Genomic DNA, 21,893 nt, shown 5'->3' on the forward strand with positions numbered 1-21,893 from the left:
TGTTAATTATACTACCATGAAAGTAGAAATTTGCTTGGAAAATTAAGTAGTTTCTTCTTAAGGACACCTTAACTTCTTTCTTTTCTTCTTAAGGTTTATAAAGGATTTATTTAAAACTTTTTTTTACCATATTACATGTTCATACAATTTTTAATAATTTGTATGTTAAGATTTTCAAACCATCTTCTTTCTTTTCCTCCCCTCTCCAAGATGGTAGATAATATAATGATGATGATCCATGTATTATCACATAATACATATTTTTCCTTATTTTTCAAATTGTGAAAGAGGATACATCACAGAGAAAAATTCCAAGGGGAAATAAAGTGAAGCATTGTATATGCCTCAATCTGCATTCAGACTCCACAAGTCCTTTTTATGGTAGTGTTTAGTATTTTTTCATAATGAGTCTCTTGGAGTTGTACTGTAATTTTGCATTGTTGATAATAGTTAAGTCATTCACAGTTGATCATTGTACCTATTGGTGTCATTGTGCTCAATGTTCTGGTTTTCCTCACTTTACCTTCCATTACTTCATCACTTTCCAGACTTCTTTGAGATTGTCTTGTTCATCATTTCTTATGAACCAATAGTATTCTATTACCATCATGTACTACAACTTGTTCAACCTTTCCTCATTTTTGAGGGATCATTTCAGTTTTTTGCCACCACAAAAAGAGATGCTATAAATGTTTTGTGTACAAATAGGTCTTTCCCTCTATCTTTTATCTCTTTGGGATATAGAAGTAGAAGTGGTATTGCTGGGTCACAATTTGCTGTCCCTTTGGGCATGGTTCTAAATTGCTCTCCAGAATGATTGGATCAATTTATTGCTACACCAATAGTACTAATGTTTTGATGCTTCCACAACCCCCTCCACCATTTATCATTTTCCTTTTTTTGTCATATCTAGTCTTGTAGGTGTGAAGTGGTGTCTCAGAATTGTTTTAATTTAATTTCTCTTATTAATAGTGAGTTGGAACATTTTTCCATATGACTTTTAAAGATAATTTAATTTTTTCATCTGAGAATTACCTTTTTATATTTTTTTACCATTTATCAATTGTGAAATGTCATGTTTTTATAAATTTGACTCAGTTATCTATATATTTAAGAAATGAAGCCTTCGCCAGCTATAATTGATATAAGATTTTTTTCCAGTTTATTGTTTCCTTGCTAGTCTTGGTTTAATAAGTTTTGTGCAAACCCTTCTCAATTTAATGTAGTCAAAGTTATCTATTTTATATCTCATTATGTCATGTTGAACAAAAATTATTTCCTTATTCATTGACTTGACAGCTAAACTATCCCATACTCCATTAATTTGTTCATAGTAACAGCCTTTATTTCTAAATCATTATCCATTTTGATTTACCTGTTATATGGTATGAGATGTTATTCTGTGCTTAGTTTCTGCCATTTTGTGGAAAATATATAAATTTTTGATAATTGTTAGAAATAAACTCACTGCAATAAATGTTGACTCAAGGAAAGACATTCCGTCTCTTCACATAAAGGATATTTGAATAGGCTTATTAAAGGTGATATGGTCAAGTAATCTCTACTTGTGGAAATATCCATGATTATACATTGAATTTGGTCAAGCAATCATGAATTCAGACTTCAAAGTTACTTTAGAGGTCATTTAGCCTAACGCCCTCATTTTAAAGACAAGGAAACTGAGACTGAAAGAGATTAGATTATTTGAGTAGGGTCCCAGAGCCAAAATATATTAGATATGTCCAAAACAGAACAAATTTTTCTACCTAGCCAACTATGCCAAAGAACTTTCCTTCTTCCAAACTTTTCAATTTCTGTTAAGTATGCTTCTCTCAGACTCATAATCTCAGTATCATCCTCCATTCATCACTCATAATCATTCCACATATCCAATTTGTGGTCAAATGTTGTCATTTCTGTCTTCATGATATCTTCTGTATTCATCCCCTTTTTCCTACTTGCCTTCCATATTTGTTTGGAGCCTATGAACAGGCAAAGGATTGCCTAGTCTTGTCAAACTACTAATATGCTAGTTATTTTAATTCGATTATATATCTTTTAAAAGGTACAGTGAAAGAACACTAGATTTGAAACCAAGTCTAGCATGATTTTGCCATGCATTTACTAATTGTGTGATCTTGGTCAAGACAGTGAACCTCTCCAGACTCTTGCTTCTTTCTCTGTCTAATGATGACAATGGACTAGATTACCCATCAGGTTAAATCTTATGATCATATTATTCCCAGTGGTTTGCTGGTAAATATTTATTTTGATATCTTGATCTCTGAAAAAAAAGGAAAATTTATTCATCACAGAGTTTTAAATTTAATTCACATTATTAATATTCTATACTATAATATTCATTATCTTCACAAGTTTTAAAAATCAACAGTAATATTTATCAATTTCCAAGGTATAAGTGCTTACACTAAAAATTTAACAATCAAGTCTTATGAGCCAATTAAAGCTGACTCTAGAACATGAATACATTATCCTTATCATTAATACCTTTAATAAAAAAGTAAGATAGCTTCTTTCTCAAGGCATATTTTGAGATATTGATAGTAATATTGATCCCCTTTGTCATCTCTTTATCAATTTTCCTATTTGAAAATGATGTATTAAGGCCAGGCTTGCTAATATAATGGGAGAAGAGGACTGTTCATGTACTATGCATGAATATTTTCTATTTTAAGCATTTCTTTTGTGAAGGGCAAATAAATAACTCTTCTTTCTATAGCCAATGTACATTGAGTTTCTTAAATCTTAATTTTGAGGAGACCCTTAACATGAAGCAATCTTTCAGTAACTTCCCTCTCTAGGGAGTCAAGCTTCCCCACAGTTGAAGCTTGCCCTAGCTTAACCCAAAGCTGGGCCTCTCTAGAGTCAAAGGACAATTTCCACACCCTCTTGGGGCAACAATTGTCTATTACTCTACACATTCTTTTCAAAGTACAAACATAAAAATAGGATGCCAGAAATTACCTGTAGACCTTTGGAGAATTTTAAAAAATAGTAGACTTCTCCCTCTACTCCTGAGGTTTAAAAGAAGATAAAAAAAGTTATCCTATACTATTCATGTTGATGTGTTTTTCTATTGGACTGATATACATGTCCAGAATTTTAAAATAATATTCATTTTTCAAACTTTCATTTACATTAATAATTATTTTGTTTCCAATTTTGATTAAATAATAATATGTTTGAAGAGGCTGTTTATATCCTTAGCATATCATATTTGATTACTTATATGAAAACATACTGGTCAGATAGCAATATGACACACTATACCCTCAGAAAATGGCAGGGCAGATTTCAAGATGAGAACATAAGTAAAATATAAGAACTCGAAAGTCATGAGAAAGGATAAATAATAGAAGAACTCTTTTCATAAATTGTTTTTATTAACTCTTAGGCTCTTTTCTCATTTGCAGTCAATGTTATTGTTGACCCCTTGGAAGATAGTTTGTTAAATTAAGAGATTTGGCTTTCATTTGCATAATGTAAACCAGTCAGGTTTTAAAATTTAATTGTAATATAGATCACATGAAAAGTAAGGAGACTGGCTAATACTTTGTAGCAAGACATTACTTGGCTAAAAAATATAGCCAGAGTAACAGGGCATTAAATAAGGCTAATTGCTTTTGTGTGGCAAACAGTTTGAAAGAGAGGAAATGGGCATCCATCTCTTGCAAATATTGCTGGGACACAGTAATTACTGTGTGGGTAGGATCCTGAATATCATTAGTAGGATAGCTGCCTGAAGATAGCTTTGGAAGAAAATCAAAGGGGACAGAGTTAGTAGTCTGCTCTGTCTTGTCTCCAGAATGGAAAGAATACTGGATGTAGATGGTGGTGAACACAGCATCACAGATTTAGAGCTGAAGGGAAACTCTGAGTCCATCCCATAGAAGCTCCTTTGACAAATGAGGAAACTGGAGCTTAGGGAGGTGACTCAGATTTGATTTGATTCAGATTCAATGATCTTTTCACTATACTACATGGCCTCCGTTCACTGTAGGCAGGACATATACCTTTGTCACCAATAAATGTTCTTCCTTTAAAAATTTTACTTCCCCTCTCTGGCCTTAGTTTCATAAAAGGAGAGCATGAAATGAAATGATCTCCCTGCTAGTTTCAGCTTTATAATTCAATATTAGGAGGAGCAATGGCAAGGAGTTTAATTTTATTTCTTGAAAACACCATCACAGTGTCGGATTCAAATACCTGATGTGTAAAATTCTCTTAATTTAGACAATTTGTTAAACTGTTGCCACAATTCAGTCATTTTCAGTTCTGTTTGACTCTGTGACTCCATCTGGGGTTTTCTTAGAAGAGATATTGGAGAGGTTTGCCATTCTCTTCTCTAGCTCATCTTATAGGTGAGGAAACTGAAGCAAACAAGGTTAAGTGACTTATCCAGGGTCATATAGTTAGTAATTTGAATTCAGGAAGATGAGTCTTTCTGATTCTAGGCCCAACTCTATATCCACCTTGTAATCTAGTTTCCTATTTAAGATTTAGTCATTGATTTAGCATACTTAAATTGGGATGGGTGACCATTGCAATTCAACAAGCATTTATTAAGGATTTACTATATGGAATGCTATGCTGGGGATGCAAAGATAAATATGACCCAGAAGTAAGTGGACAGTTTAATAGAGAAGACAAAGGCATTCTTGAATACTTATGAGTTGGGCCTTGATAAAAAGGAAGGAATTCAGCAGATGGAGGTGGAGGTGAGGAATTGTGGGATCAGTATGATTGAGATAAAAAGGAAGAACCAGAAGAGAGAGACATAGTATAAATAGAAGTCCTAGGACATGGGAAATGGTTGCATGTAGATGCTCAGGGGAAGAGAACACTTAGAGATAATTCCCATGGTCCAAGCTGGGTAAATGAGAGGAGTATGGTACCATTAACAGAAATAAACTTATAATAATAATGACAATGATAGCAGCTAACCTTTATATAGTGTTTTAAGACTTGAGAATTGCTTGTCATTTGATCCTCACAATAATATGTGAGGTTGGTTCTTTTTATTCCCATTTTACAGAAGAGAGAAAGGGCTGAAAGGGATTAAGTGATTTGGCCAGGGCCACACAACTAGTAAAGATCTGAGAGAATATTTGAACAGAAGCCTCCTGATGCTCCATCTGCACCCTTTTCACTCTGTCACCTCCTTGCCACAGAGCGTAGTGATAGCAGCATATCTTGGGATGAAGTGGATAGGAGAAAGCAAAACAGAAATACCAACTCAGTGCTGAGTGAGACACAGATTTCAGACAAGAGATTTTTAGAGTAAAAAGACTGAACATCACTAGAATTCAAAATGAGTGCTGGCAGAATATCTTTGAGTGGAGAGAGGTGCCATGATTGAGGCAGGTGATTGGACGATTCAAGATGGACTGTCAGGTTTTTGCAAAGCTCTTACCTTTCCTACCTAGTAGCGTACCATCTTGATAGGTTCTGGGATAGCGTTGGAGAAGACACGTGGGCAGAGCCACCACATGGTGAGCTGCTCCGTTTTCCCTCTTCCCAGAACCCAAGGATGTTTTTTTTACATGCCCCACTGCTCTGTCCATTCCCCCAAAGCAAGCCTCTCTCTGGTAATGGGGGGCAGGGGCTCATAGACAGCTTGTGATTGCCCTCCAGGCACTGGAACTCAGAACGTTCACCAGCTTTATTCTAGGAGGTGTTTAGAAGCCTTCTTCCCGGAAGGAAAGAGCTACAATTTGTTTCTGGATGAGAGAGAGGGACTTCTATAACCTTTTATTGATTGTCAATACGGTGACCCGGAATCTGCAGAAGACTATTAAGGAGGCTAGCATCCTGGGGTCATGACTCACAACAACTATAAGCAAGGCCAAGAAGGTAGGTTCTCTGATTATCTCCATTTTATAAATGAAGAAATGCCAAGGTTAAGTGAACTAAATAAAAAAAAATATGGCTAATATTAAAATGTATTAAGCAACATTCAAGGGTGGCTAATGCAGCTGAAAATTTTTTTCTTAAACGTTTGCTCAGAACTTCCACTTCCTTCCCTGGCCTCAGAAAGTCACCCAGCATCATCATGCTTCTCTGATCTTGCCCTCTCTTCTGCTCCTTCCACTTACCGCTCCCTTACCTTCTCAAACTCTTCTCACAGAAGAGGGTGAATCTAAGGATCAGGGTGTCTATCACATTCAGCATTGTAGATTTTGATTATTTTATACAATACTGAAAAAAAATCTGCTATTTCTTTCTTTCCTCTCCACTATTGCATCTCTATAAGAAACTTATCTTTGAGTAAACTAAAAAGTCTGAATTTAGCAAGTATGATCTCTAAACTAAACAATATAACTTTGTGTTCCATGAAGAAAGAGAAAGAACAAAGGACAACTGCCTACGGCCAAAAACTGTTGGTGTGTGCCCACATTGTCTATTAGAAGTCAATAAAAGGAATAGAGGTAACTGTCAGAGGCAGAATATAAAACTAAGTAAGTATTTGCAGGAAAATTGCAGCTTAAAAATAATGAATGTTGAGTCAATTTGATAGATTCTACCACAGCCCCGTCCATATTCCATTTTTATAATCACAACTTTATTTGATTTTCAAAGAGCTATTTCACAGTGTTGTTGTAGAAACACTATAAATGCAACAATGATATTGAAGTTATTTATGGAATGATTTTACAATTTTAAGTACAATATCATAGGCTCTTATAAAATTTCATTGATCTAAATAACATGTCACATCATTCTGCATAATTCATATTGATTTTACTAGATAAGTTGATATTTCAATTTATCTTTTATTTTTGAAAAATAGCCAAATTTTAATAGATATTGTAGAACAGAATAACAGTCACTGAATTTTTGTCCTTTCATGATTATTTATTAGTTTGTTTTTGTTTTGGCTTTATTTTAATTTCATCTTTATTAATAACATCAATTATAATGTCTTCTTATGCTTGGGGGATAGCATGTTGTAATGAATAGAGTGCTGTCCTTAGAGTGAGAAAAATGCAGGTTCAAATCTAAATTCAGATGTATATTAGCTAAATAATCCTGGTCAAATCACTTTAATCTCTGTGGGCCACAGTTTCTTCATTTGTAAAACTCAAAAAAGTTATGGAAATTAAGGAAAACTAAGGAAAATTAAAGGATTCTGAAAGCCAAATGAAATTATATATGCAAAGTATTTTGCAAATATTTAAAGTAAATATTTTGTAAATATATTAAAATGCTCTAATTATAATTTCCTTACTCTTGCACATGTTTATGGACATTAAATCCTTTTAAAAACATTTATTGCCATGTTTTCAAAGAGGTTCCTTCACAATAACTCTGTGAAGTAGATTATGCAAAATTATTAAACCCATTTTATTGATGAGGAAAATGAGGCTTAGAAAGGTAAAGTGGTCTGACTGGTCAAAAAATTAATGAATGTTGGAACTAGCAGTCAGACTTTGCTCTCCTTGTTAAATATTCTCTCTGACTCTAGTAAGTAGATAGAAACTTCCTATAAATCAAGTAAAAAAAAAATCTATCAATCCAAAAATAGTTAATTGCATTTTTGTTTCAGATTTATCATTTGAAATATAGTATAAATCTTCCTGCTGTGTAACAACTATAACAGTGGATATTTAAAGCTGTCATATTCATAGGGAAAACCAAAATTCATATTTGGTAACTTTTGTCAATTTCTGTTAGCTCTTTTTGTACCCTCTTAATGTATGGAAGCTCATTTTTTTCTTGCATTTTTATAATACCTGACATACTTGAAACTGACAAGTGGGATATTATCGGCTGCCAAAGATGTGCATAATACACATGTTGGGAAATGGAAATGATTAGAATATAGGGCATTTCTATTGTAAAATGAATGAGTTATTTCACTGGCCATGAAAATGAAGAAGTATAAAGGTTTCTTTTGAGCAGAGTGTTGGCAGGTGTCATGAAAGCTTCCCTAAACAAGACTGTTAATTCATGACCTATTCCCCTTATTGCCATTGTACTGGTACCTTTCTAAGGAAAAGGCTGCCAAGGAAGACAGCCAGGCTTTCAGATTATGCAGTGAGTGTAAAGGACACCCCTACCTCCAAACTAAAGCTAATAGAGCTCCTGAAAGACAGGTGCCAATCTTTCCAGGTCAGAGCTCTCCCACACTTCACGAATGATTTTTGTTATACCACATTCATCTTAATGCTCAATTTGCTCCAAGAATTTGTTGGCAGCTTAAGAAAGAAAAATATACACATATGAATACAAGTACATGGAGGTAGATGTTGCTCTGTGGTTAGATCCCTGGGCCTGGAGGCACAAGACTTGAATTCAAATTTAGCCTCAGATACAGCCTCACTGTGTGACCCTGGATAAGTCACTTAATACCAGTTGCCACTGGAGAAGGAAAGGGTAAAATACTCTAGTATCTTTGCCAAGAAAACTCCATGGATTGCTGTGGTCCATAGGGATGACAAAAAGTTAGATCTAACTGAATAAAAACAATAAAACATTTATGTGTAGAGATGCAAAGATATATTTTCCTTTAAAATGTATATTTTCCTGGGCTTTGTAAGGGAAGGGAATGGTGAGTGAAATGCTCACTTGCAGATGACTTGGAGTTCATTATTGAGAATTGATTAGGAAGTCTGGTTAAAGGGTAAAATCTGGTAGAAAATTGACAATGGCTACCTGTGTCTGACTATGCAACTCCTCTTTTCAGAAACTGTGCTTCTCCCCATGGCTTAACAAAAAAATTTTTATGCCCAGTTGCTTGGCAGTAAAGGCCATAATATGACAGCATACTGTCATTTTCCATATGCTCTCTATATTCCAGCCAGCCTGGACTCTTTTACCCACTGAGTAGTTGTTTTTTCCCACTTCTCTACCTTTGCTCAGGCTGTTCTCTAAGGCCTTCCTTCCTTTCCTCACTTATGGAATTCATGCCATTCCTAAAAAAAGCATTCATCAAATATTTCCCCTATGTAAAACACTCTGGCAATTACTGAGGATACAAATAGAAAAGTTAGACAACCTTAAAGAGCTCATACTTTAATTGGGGAAACAACATGAATAAAAATTTGTATTTAAAAGTCAGATGTAAAAGTCCCATGATTCTTAGAGTGAAGTGGTAAAACAGATGATATTATTTTCTCTTTAGCATCATTTCTATAAATACAATCATGTCAGTTCCTGATGTTGAATAGTAGACTTTGTTGGCAAGAAGCTTCATTTCTGAGTCTTCAATAACTATGGTTGTAGTACCTGAATATTTTCCTAGGAAACCCATTCCATTAAATATGGTTCCCAGGATGATTTCTATAGTTACTGGTGCTATTTCCAAAACTCTTGGATTCAGTACCCTGGACTGTCTATCAGAAGCTAAATAGAGATGATATTCAAGATGGTGGTAGTTTAACTTGCCTGGCATGCTTCTTCTTGGCTCTCTGTCAGAGTGTTTAACTCCTTCAGTTAGGCTAGCTTGCCTGACATGTGGATGGTAGTTGATGAGAATGGCTGACTAAAGATCCACAGGAGTTATTAACCTGAATGATGACTTTTAGGTCTGGACCAGAAATAGGACTAGTTATCTGGTGGAATGGGAGTCTGTATTGCCATTTACATGGATTCTTAGGTCAATTCAAATGCTATTTTCTCCAAAAAAACCTTTCTTACTCACTGGGAAATTATTTTGCAAAATGATTGTAATAGAAAATGCACGATAAGCCTATACATATCATGTCTTACTGTGCATCACAAGTTTAACCTAAAAGTCTCTGGGAGAGGAGAAATGAACAATGGAAATTGAAATTCCATGGTTAGGAATGGTATCTTTTGGACTGCGATAAGGAAATAAGCTTTGGGACTATGAAGGAAGGATGGCATTGAAATGAGGCAGCTAAACCTGTGATTTAGTTCAGTTTTATAAGAAAGGCAAATATCACAGCAACATCACAAAGATGGACTAGGACAAATAGTTAGAAAGATAAAGGTTTTCCTGTGAGTTCTCTGAATAGAGACTAAAACTGGGATGTTGATGTGGCTAGAACTAACTAACTAAACTATGTCTCTCTGTCTCTCTGTCTCCTTCTCTCTCTGTCTCTGTCTCTGTCTCTCTCTCTCTCTCTCTCTCTCTCTCTCTCTCTCTCTCTCACTCACTCACCTGCTCCAATTCTAACTGTACAAAATGAGTTTACAGCTAGAATATATTAAAAATAATGACTCTAATAATTTCTGGAGATCTCTAAAAAAACAAAAACAAAATCCAAACAGTTGGTACTTTAATTCCTCAACATCATCTGCAAATGACAACTCATAGAACAAAGGAAAATGAAATTTCGTCCTCAGTCTATCACACAAGGGAGGGAAATGGATAAAGATTATTATCATGATTCAATCAATCCATTCTTTCATTCAATCAATAGGTATTTATTATATGTCAAATACTTTGCAAGGCACTAGGGAAAATATACTAAAAGAAGACAACTCTTGTCTTTAAGGAGCTAAAATTCTACTGTGGAATATGAGCATTATTTCATGGATTTGGGTGAACCATCTATAGATTTTATCTATCAGCATGTGTACCTTGAACAAAATACAAGTGGACAACAAATTGGTGTCAGAATTAAACAGGGGGAGGAAAATTTGCTGAATTGACTTCAGGCAGTTGAAAAATTCCTTTAATTGTCCTAAGTTTCTCCCAGGTATAAAAACAAGTTTTCAATGCTAACATTTTACTGGTGGTGTTACAGAGCTGTTCAGTCATGAAACATTATAGCCACAATGGCAAACCAATGGCATTCATACTAAAGATGACACTCAAAGACCTCTCTATGGACACGTGCACCATCTCCCACCAAGGTTAGCTACTAAAATGGCCGAGGGTTTCTGATGGAGCTGCTCCCTTATCCCTCTCCACTGAGCCTCTGAGTGAAAACACTTACTCCCTCCCCTGAGTGGAGCACTCACGTCACTCCCATCCCTTTTTCCCTCCAGTGCTCTATCTCTGAGAGGGGGCAGGGCATGATATGTAGTCGCTAAAAAGTTCACCATCTCTGCATTATAGTCTCCTATGAATTAAAAAAAAAAAACGTAGTCCCTCCTTGGCCTTTTCTGTGGGGAAAAAGCTGCATTCTGTGACCCTTACCAATTATTTTGACCTTGATCCTGACCCTTGACCTGTGTTCTGCCTACTTTTTCCAAGAAGGAAAATATCAAAAGCAGCAGTTGCAAAATGATAAAAGAAAGACATCTCACTAGGCAACTGAATTTTTTTTTGTTGTATCCTTGTGTTCATTGCTTCTGCTCTGCAAAGCAAATCAACGCTCACTCTTTAAGTGGAGCCCAAGAGATAATCAAGGATGGAAGTATTGGGGAATATGTGGAGAGCAGTAGCTAGGGAAAAAGAGTAACCTGGACTTCTGGGGAAGCATGGCAGCAGTCTAGATGTGTGATGCTTACTCTCCTCAGACCCACTGATATAGACTACCTCAAAAGACATAAAAAACATTTTCATAAGAATGAAGGTACCCTACATTAGGAAGCAAAATTGAAGGTACATGGGATTTGGGCATTTCCACACTATAAGGGGGTGAAAAATCTCCAACCCAAATGTTAGCCAATATACCCTCCCCCACCCCACCTATGGAGCCAGAGTCAGAGCCAGAGCCAGAATCAGCAATTGAGTGAGGGGCTACTCTACTCTGGAGTGAGCAAGGGGCAGCTCTAGGTCTTGGGAGCTGACTAAGACCACCAAGGACCTACCCCGGAGAGCAGTTACACCTGAAACTCTGGCAGGCAGGAGGGGAAGTGCAAACCTTGGGCACTCAGAGACAGCGTGCTCTAGAATCAGTGAGTTATTTAGGGGCACCTCTGGAGTGACCAAAGGGCAACTCTAGGTCTTGGGAACTGACTAAGACCACCAAGGACCTAACCCTGAGAGCAGTTACACCCAAAATCCTGGAAGGTGGGGGAGTGTAGACCATGGGCACCCCCAGGAAGGTAGCGCAGCTGTGGAGATTTGAGAGCTTGCCTCAGGCAAAATCCTTGCTCCTTAACTCCATACACAGAGAACCTGCCCAGCTCACTCAGATTTCTGACAAAAAAGGGAAGGTAAATCTTCCACAGTGATGGCTAATTGCTCATAAGAGCACCAAACTCCTTCCAAAAAAAGCAAAACCCCCCCAAAAAACCCAGTGACCCTCAAAATTTTTATGGAGGAAAAACCCAGGATACAGAGGATATACAGGAGGAAATTCAAACAAAAACAAATGGAAAAATGGAAATTGTCCACAAGCTCTGGAAGAATTTAAATTGGAGCTTATCAAAAAGATGGAAGTCTTCTGGCAAGAGAAGTGGGGAGTGGTTCAAAAAGAAAATAAAAAATATTATAGCAGAAAACCAAAAAAATGTAGCAGAAAACCAAAAAAATATAGCTGAAAATCAAAAAGTTAAAGCAGAAAACCAGGCCTTAGGTACCAGAATTGAGCAACTGGAAACCAATGATCTTGCAAAACAGAAAGAATAAATAAATCAAAGTCAAAAACTGACAAAATAGAAGAAAACATAAAATATCTCACTGACAAGGTGACAGATCAGGAAAACAGAGGAAGGAGAGACAAATTGAGAATCATTGGTCTACCTGAAAAGCCAGAAATAAACAGAAATCTTGATATCATACAAGAAACCATCCAAGAAAACTGCTCTGATGTTCTTGAACAAGGGGGCAAAATAGAAATTGAAAGAGTTCATAGAACACTCTCTATACTCAATCCCCAAAAGATAACTCCCAGGAATGTAATTGCCGAATTCCAGAGCTTTAAAGCTAAGGAGAAAATTCTACAAGAAACCAAAAAGAGACAATTCAGATACTAAGGAGCACCAATCAGGATCACAGAAGATCTGGCAGCTTCCACAGTAAAGGACCACATGGCCTGGAACATGATATTCAGAAAGGCAAGAGAACTGGATCTTCCACAGAGAATCACCTATCCATCAAAACTGACTATATACTTCCAGGGGAACATATGGACATTCAACAAAATAGAATATTTCCAAATATTTGTAAATAAAAGACCAGAACTAAGTGGAAAGTTTGATATCCAAACACAAAGAACAAGAGAAACATGAAAAGGTAAATAAGAAAAAGAGGGGAAAGGAGAAAAATGTTTTTGTTTTTTATTCAAACTCTCTTCTTTAAGGGCTACAATTAGATCAAATTATATATATTAATATATGGGGAAAATGTTATTTGTAACTCTCAAAAACTATTCATCATAATAGTAATTAGAGGGATCACTCATAGGAAAAGATTGGGGCATTAAGGGCTATAAGATGATATGCAAAAAAAAAAAGAAAAAAGGGTGGGGGGAATCAAAGAGGGTACCAAGAGATACTTGAAGAAATAAAATAAATAGAATAATCTTTTTCACACAAAGATACACATGGGAAGTAGAAGGGAAGAATACTCATAAGAAGGAGAGGAAGAGAGTGCTAATAGATAATACTTTAACCTTACTCTCAGTGAAATCAACTCTGAGAGAGAAGAGCATCTAGATCCACTGGGATCTTAAATTCTATCTTATCCTACAGGGTAAGGGAGAAGCTAAAACTAAGAGGGGTGGGGGGGAGGGAGTACAAAAAAGGAGAGAAGGAGGTGGGGAAGGGAACTTAACAGACCCTTAAAAAAAACAAGAAAGGAACAAAAAGAGAGGGACCAGAATGGGAAGAATATGAAAGGAGGGGTTTAGGGTGATTGATTAAAAGTAAACCATTGGTTTAAAAGGATATAGCAGAAGAAGAAAGGACAGAACTAGGAGAGGATATAAAAATGCTAGGGAATTCTAAAGTGACAATCATAACTCTGAAAGTGAATGGGATCAATTCACCCATAAAACATAGATGAATAGGAGAGTGGATTAGAATCTAAAATCCTACCATATGTTGTCTTCAAGAAACACACATGAAGTGGGTAGATACTCACAAGGTCAGAATTAAAGGTTGGAACAAGACCTATTGGGCCTCAACTGATAGAAAGAAAGCAGGAGTTGCAATTATGATATCAGAAAAAGCCAGAATAAAAATAGACCTAATTAAAAGGGATAGGGAAGGTAAATACATCCTGATAAAAGGGAGTATAGACAATTAGGAAATATCACTAATCAACATGTATGCACCAAATTGAATAGCACCCAAATTTCTAATGGAAACACTAGTAGAATTGAAGGAGGAAATAGATAGTAAAACTATACTAGTGGGAGACCTGAACCTACCACTATCAAATTTAGATAAATCAAATTAAAAAAATAAGAAAGAGGCAAAAGCAGTGAATGAAATCTTAGAAAAATTAGAGTTAATAGATATATGGAGAAAAATTAATAGGGACAAAAAGGAATACACCTTTTCAGCAGCACATGGTGAATTCACAAAGATTGAGCATATACTAGGTCATAAAAACATGGCATACAGATGCAGAAAAGCAGTAATAATAAATGCAACCTTTTCAGATCATAAGGTAATAAAAATAATGATCATAAGGGGTACATGGAGAGCTAAATCAAAAATTAATTGTAAATTAAACAATATGATTCTCCAAAATTGGTTAGTTAGAAAAGAAATCATAGAAACAATTAAATTTCATTGAAGAAAATGACAATGATGAGACATCCTTTCAAAATCTATGGAATGCAGCCAAAGCAGTACTCAGGGGAAAATTCATATCCTTTAGTTCACATATTAACAAATTAAGAAGGACAGAGATCAATGAATTGGACATGCAAATCAAAAAACTTGAAAGCGAACAAAATAAAAAAAACCAGAAGAAAACCAAATTAGAGATCCTAAAAATTAAAGGAGAAGTTAATAAAATCAAAAGTGATAGAACTATTGAACTAATAAATGAGACTAGAAGCTGGTATTTTGAAAAATCAAACAAAATAGACAAAGTACTGGTCAATATAATAAAAAGAAGGAAAGAAGAAAATTAAATTAACAGGATCATAGACGAAAGGGGAGAACTCACCTCCAATGAAGAGGAAATTAAAGTAATCATTAAAGAATATTTTGCCCAATTATATGGCAATAAGCACGCCAATCTAGGTGATATGAATGAATATTTACAAAAATATAAATTGCCTAGATTAATAGAAGAAGAAACAGAATTTTTAAATAATCCCATATCAGAAAAATAAATTGAACATTCCATCAAAGAACTCTCTAAGAAAAAATCCCCAGTGAATCCTATCAAACATTTAAAGAACAGCTAATCCCAATACTATACAAACTATTTGACATAATGAGCAAAACAGGAGTTCTACCAAATACCTTTTATGACAAAATTATGGTACTGATTCCAAAGACAAGCAGGTCAAAAATGGAGAAAGAAAACTACAGACCAATCTCCTTAATGAACATAGATGCAAAAATCTTAAATAGGATACTAGCAAAAAGACTCCAGAAAGTGATCAGGAGGGTTATTCACTATGATCAGGTGAGATTTATACCAGGAATGCAAGGATGGTTCAATATCAGGAAAACTATCCACATAATTGACCACATCAACAAGCTAACCAACAAAAATCACATGATTATCTCAATAGATAAAGAAAAAGCCTTTGACAAAATACAACACTCATTCCTATTGAAAACACTAGAAAGTATAGGAATAGAAGGGTCTTTCCTAAAAATATTGAACAGTATCTATCTAGAGTCATCAGCCAACATCAGCTGCAATGGGGATAAACTAGATGCATTCCCAATAAGATCAGGAGTGAAACAAAGATGCCCATTATCACTGCTATTATTTAACATTGTACTAGAAACACTAGCAGTAGCAATTATAGAAGAAAAAGAAATTGAAGGTATTAAAATTGGCAATGAGGAGACCAAGCTATCACTCTTTGCAGATGATATGATGGTCTGCTTAAAGAATCCTATAGAATCAACTAAAAATCTAGTGGAAAACATCAACAACTTTAGCAAAGTTGCTGGATACAAAATAAACCCACATAAGTCATCAGCAGTTTCTATTTATCTTCAACACATCTCAGCAGCATGAATTAGAAAGAGAAATTCCATTCAAAATCACCCTAGACAATATAAAATACTTAGGAATCTATCTGCCCAGACAAACACAGGACTATATGAACACAACTACAAAAACTTTCCACACAAGTAAAACTAGATCTGAGCAATTGGAAAAACATTAACTGCTTATGGTAGGACTATCTAACATAATAAAAATGACCATCCTATCCAAACTTATCTATTTATTTAGTGTCATACCCATCAAACTTCCAAAAAATTTTTTAATGAATTAGAAAAAAACCATCACAAAGTTTATTTGGAAGAACAAAAGAGCAAGGATACCTAGGGAAATAATGAAAAAAAATACAAAGGAAGGTGGCCTTACAGTCCAAGATCTCAAACTATACTATAAAGCAGTGGTCATCAAAACAATTTGGTTCTGGCTCAGCGACAGAAAGGAGGGTCAGTGGAATAGACTTGGGGTAAGTGACCTTAGCAAGACAGTCTATGACAAGCCCAAAGATCCCAGCTTTTGGGACAAAAATCCAATATTTGTTAAAATCTGCTGGGAAAATTGGAAGACAGTGTGGGAGAGATTAGGCCTTACATCCTACACCAAAATAAACTCAGAATGGGTGAATGACTTGAAGTAAAGAAGGAAACAATAAAATACATTATGTGAACACAGAATAGAATACGTGTCAGACCTTTGGGAAGGGAACAATTTTAAAACCAAGCATGACTTAGAAAAGCCACAAAATGTAAAATAAATAATTTTGACTATATCAAATTAAAAAGTTTCTGTACAAACAAAGCCAATGTACCCAAAATCAGAAGGGAAGCAAGAAATTAGGAAACAATATTCATAATAAAAACCTCTGACCAAGGTCTATTTACTCAAATTTATAAAGAGCTAAATCAATTGTACAAAAATCAAGCCTTTCTCCAATGGATAAATGGACAAGGGCCATGAAAAAGCAAGTTTCAGTTAAAGAAATCAAAACCATTAATAAGTACATGAAAAAGTGCTCTAAGTCTCTGATAATCAGAGAGATGCAAATCAAAACAACTCTGAGGTATCACCTCACACCTAGCAGATTGGATAACATGACAGCAAAGGAAAGTAATGAATGCTGGAGGGGATGTAGCAAAGTCAGGATATTAATGCATTGCTGTTGGAGTTGTTAATTGATCCAACCATTCTGGAGGGCAATTTGAAACTATGCCAAAGGGCACTAAAAGACTGCCTGCCCTTTGATCCAGCCATAACACTGCTGGGTTTGTATCCCATAGAGATAATAAGGAAAAATACATGTACAAGAATATTCATAGCAGCACTCTTTGTGTGTAGCAAAAAACTGGAAAATGAGGGGATGCCCTTCAATTGGGGAATGGCTAAACAAATTGTGGTATATGTTGGTGATGGAATACTATTGGGTTCAAAGGAACACCAAAGTAGAGGAATTCCATGTGAAGTGGAACAACCTCCAGGAAATGATGCAGAGTGAAAGGAGTAGGTCCAGGAGAACCTGTACACTGGTTGTACACAGAGACTGATACACTGTGGTACAATTGAATGCAATGGACTTCTCCATTAGTGGCAGTGTAGTGATCCTGAACAACCTGGATGGATCTATGAGAAAGCACACTATCTACATTCAGAGGAAAAACTGTGGGAGTAGAAACACAGAAGAAAAACAACTGCTTGATTGCAATGGTAGAAGGGGATCTGATTGGGGATGTAGACTCTGAATGAGCATCCTAGTGCAAATACCAAAAATATGGAAATGGATTCTGATCAAAGACACATGTAATACCCAGTGGAATTGTGCATTGGCTATGGGAGGGAAGTGGAAGGGGGAGGGGAGGAAGGAATAAAAAATGATTTTTGTAACCAGGGAATAATGTTCAAAATTTACTAAATTAAAACACACACACACACACACACACACACACACACACACACACAATGCAGCCTGGATTGCATTAGTTTCATGTCTTACAAATAAGTCATTTGCTACTGTAGTTAGTCTCAAAGTAGGAATCCTGGCAGGATAGAACATTGAGACAAATCAAATGAAATTTAATTTAGCAAGGATAATTATGGAATTTTACATTGAGGTTAAAAAATCACATTCACAAGCATAAGATGAGAATAGACAGAGATAGCATTGATAGAAAACATTTCCTTTGAAGAAAGATAATATTTAGACTTTTAATATATTGTCATCTCAACAGAACTTAATGCAAGTTCAATATGGTAGTTACAAAATGGAGAGTTATTTTATGTTGAAAAGTTAGGTAGAATATTCAAAATCAGAGAGATGATAGTTCTGCTATACTGTTCACTTATTAGTTTACATTTAGAGCTATATAGTCAGTTATGGACACATTTTAGGGGAAATACAGACAAGTTGGTGCATGTCCAAAGAAAGGTTGGCCAGAATGCTAAGAATGCTGGACAGCGTGCAAGCATTAGTTGAATTAATATGAGTTATTTAGTCTATAGAAAAAAGACATAAGGAGGCCAGGACAGTTGTCTTCTTGCATACAAATCATGGTTATATGGAATAGTGAATACACATTTTTCCCCTGCTTAACCTAAAAGGGCAGAACAGAAAGTGATGAATTTAAATTGAAAAGATGAGTTTTAAGCTTGACATATGGACAATTTCCCCAACACTTGGAATTGTTTGAAAATGAAGTGCAGTTGCTTTAGATAGATAGTGGGTTACCTTTCATCAAAAGTCTTCCAAGAGCAGCTTGAAAAATAATGTATTATAAATGTTTTAGAGTAAATTCTTTGTGAGGTAAATTTGTGACTAGAAGGCTTCTAATGTCTTTGTCCACTTTGGAGAGGTAGTTGGATTGTGAAATAGATGGTGTTCTATACATCCAGTTAGGATACCCAAGAACAAATTTTGTTTAAGACATTAGCTATGAGATTTTGGACAAGGCTATTGACCTCTCTAAGCCTCAATTTCTTTATCTATAAAATGGGAACAATAATAGCACCTGTTTCATAGAGTTGTGTGGATTAAGTGAATATTAGCTTTATAAACTTTAGAATATAATCTAAATTCTAGATTATTATTATATCTAGATTATTATTACTACTACTTCTACTGCTGCTTCTGTGAGTCCTACTACCTATTATTAGAATTGCTTCTAGAACTACTACTTACTATACTACTATTACTACTACCACTGCTACCATGGCAATGAGGGAAAATGGCATTTTTTTCCTCTGAGATCACAATCTTAAAGGAAGTCTTAGTTAAAGGAGAAGTAGGTTGCATATTTCAAGAAATGCTTAAAAATTCCCCCTCATTTTCTTGTCCTCTTACCCCGCCATCTCTGGCTTCTTAAACTTTGCAAACAGAGAACCATTATAGGGGTTAAAATTGTATACTAATATGAGTCAATATAGTCTAATAGTGATGAACTTTTCAGATTCCTCTCCCCCCTCCCCATAGTGATATGTAGTTCAGGGATAGAATGCTATAGGAAAGGACCTTTGGAATCTTGTCATGTTATTGAGACCTCACTGAGTGAGGTAAATGGCCTTTTTCAATCTTAATTCTCCTATTTTTTTCTCTAATTTTCTGGTTAGTACACAGTTGCTTCATATATTATCTCCCCCTTTAGATTCTGAACTCATGGAAATTAGACTATGCTTAACTTGTATCTCTAGTACTTAAATTTGCCTTATACAAAATTGGTGCTTAATAAATAAATTCTTGTTAACTTGAATTGATTTATTATAAGGAAGGAAGAAATGAGAAGAGTATGGGTGGGATTCTCTTGGTAGATCTCTAGTCATCCTAGTAGGTTATTCATTTTTAGGCCATGGAAGATATTTTACAAGATCCTTCCTCATGCTAGACCTGTGGTGGCGAACCAATGGCACATGTATCAGAGACAGTATGCAGAGCCCTCATTCCATTGCCTACCAAAATTTGTTACTAGAAAGCCAGAGGGACTTGGGGACTGAGTTGCTCCCTTTCTCCTCTCCTACCATGTGTGAGGATATTTTCTCACTTCACCTGCCCCTCTTCACCTGCCCCCTCTGCCTAACTGCCCAATGGAAGTACTTCTTCCCTCCCCTTTCTGGGATAAGGTTGGGCGGAGGGAGAGGTGGGCAGCACTTGGTCTCTAAAAGGTTGGCCTTCACTGCCAAGACCACAAGTCTTTTGGGGGATTGTTTTGAATAATTTTAGAGAGCTAAAGAGGTGGCTAAGGCAAGCTTAAAATGGAAGTATTCTTGTATTGAAGGCTATATATGCTTTACTATTGTGTGTGTGTATGTGTGATCTTTGCAGAGGCTTAAATCACAGAGATGTAATATTCAATTCTGCCACAGATGTGAATTCAGCTATATATTATCCATTCAAAAATAGATATTGGATTTTGAGGATTGTTTTCTTAACCCTTTGCTATTTTTTAATAATCTATTTTATTAATGAATAAATCAATAAGGATTTATTAAATATTTACTAAGTATGTTTTGAGCATTAATCAATTGTGTATATATGTATACATGTGTACATACAGATATTAATGCATGTACATATATCCAACACAACACAATGAATTTAGATATATATGTATATGTGAATACCTGCATATACATAACAATATATACACACATATATGTATACATCCATCAGTTAGTATTTAAGTGTCTATTATGTGTTCTCTTTTGTTTTTTAGATATATAGCTAGGTCCCAACTAGTGTGAAAAATAAATCCCTTCAAATATTCTCATGTGTTCATGTCTGACCTGTTTGAAGTTATAATTTCTGTAGAATATGGTAATTGGTTTCAGACCAAAGGACATATGTAGTGTGAATTCAAATATGTGCCTATTTCTAGAGATTTAATATAAGTAGTAATAAGAACCTACTGTGTGTATATACCTACTATATGTGTGTATGTATGAATGTATGTATATATACATATATATAAACATTTTTCTATGTTGATACATAGTATTTGGACATATGTATGTAGATATATAGTATCCATAGTATTTGTTGTGGGTACACTGAGATACTAACAAATGGTTGAATAAAGAAAGGATGCTTGAAGGAGATAGCAGCTGAACTTAGATTTGAAGCAATCTAATCTTTTAAAAGATGGAGATGAGGAAGTATGGGAGATAGGCTGTTTCAAGATGTAGTATAGTAGACTAGTTGAGTAGACTAGTTTGATTAGGGCAAAGAGTACATGAAAGAAAATGACATTTTTAACTAGGAAAGATATTCTGGAACAAGAAGATACATTTGACATCTAATATACCTAACAATGAACTCGTGACCACAGAATTGAGGGGACCCATATGATATAATTCTATCAGAAGGCATTCCCGGTTGCTAATTGACAGCATATTTGGAGGAATAGTTTTATCTTTGGTAGCCAAAAGACAGTACGATTGCAAGGGGGTATTTGCAAATAGCAAAACTAAAGTTTATCATATTCACAATTTTATCATGGATCAGAATTGTCTTTCTCATCTGTAGACTTGTGAGACCAAGAAGTCTCTGAAACATCTCTCCAAACAGAATATTATCCTCCCCAATTACCCATTACTCCTTTAATATTTTTCTATTCATGCTGCTGCTGAGTGTAGAAGCATATATAAAAGATCATACCAGTTGATTCCTGAATTTCAAGCAAATCTGTCATGACACATGAAATTATATAACACAGCTTTGGCTGACTAGTCTTCTGGTTACCCCTTTAGCTCTTGGTTAACCAGTCAGTTGATTGATGGATACACACCCTGAGGTTTCAACAACCCTTTGAAGACTAAGTATGGAAAAGGACCAATAGATTCAAGGAAAGTACAGGGAGGGAAATGTCCCCAAAGGGTCACATAAATC

Source organism: Monodelphis domestica, chromosome 5 (genome assembly GCF_027887165.1).
Source record: "Monodelphis domestica isolate mMonDom1 chromosome 5, mMonDom1.pri, whole genome shotgun sequence".
Taxonomy (NCBI): domain Eukaryota; kingdom Metazoa; phylum Chordata; class Mammalia; order Didelphimorphia; family Didelphidae; genus Monodelphis; species Monodelphis domestica.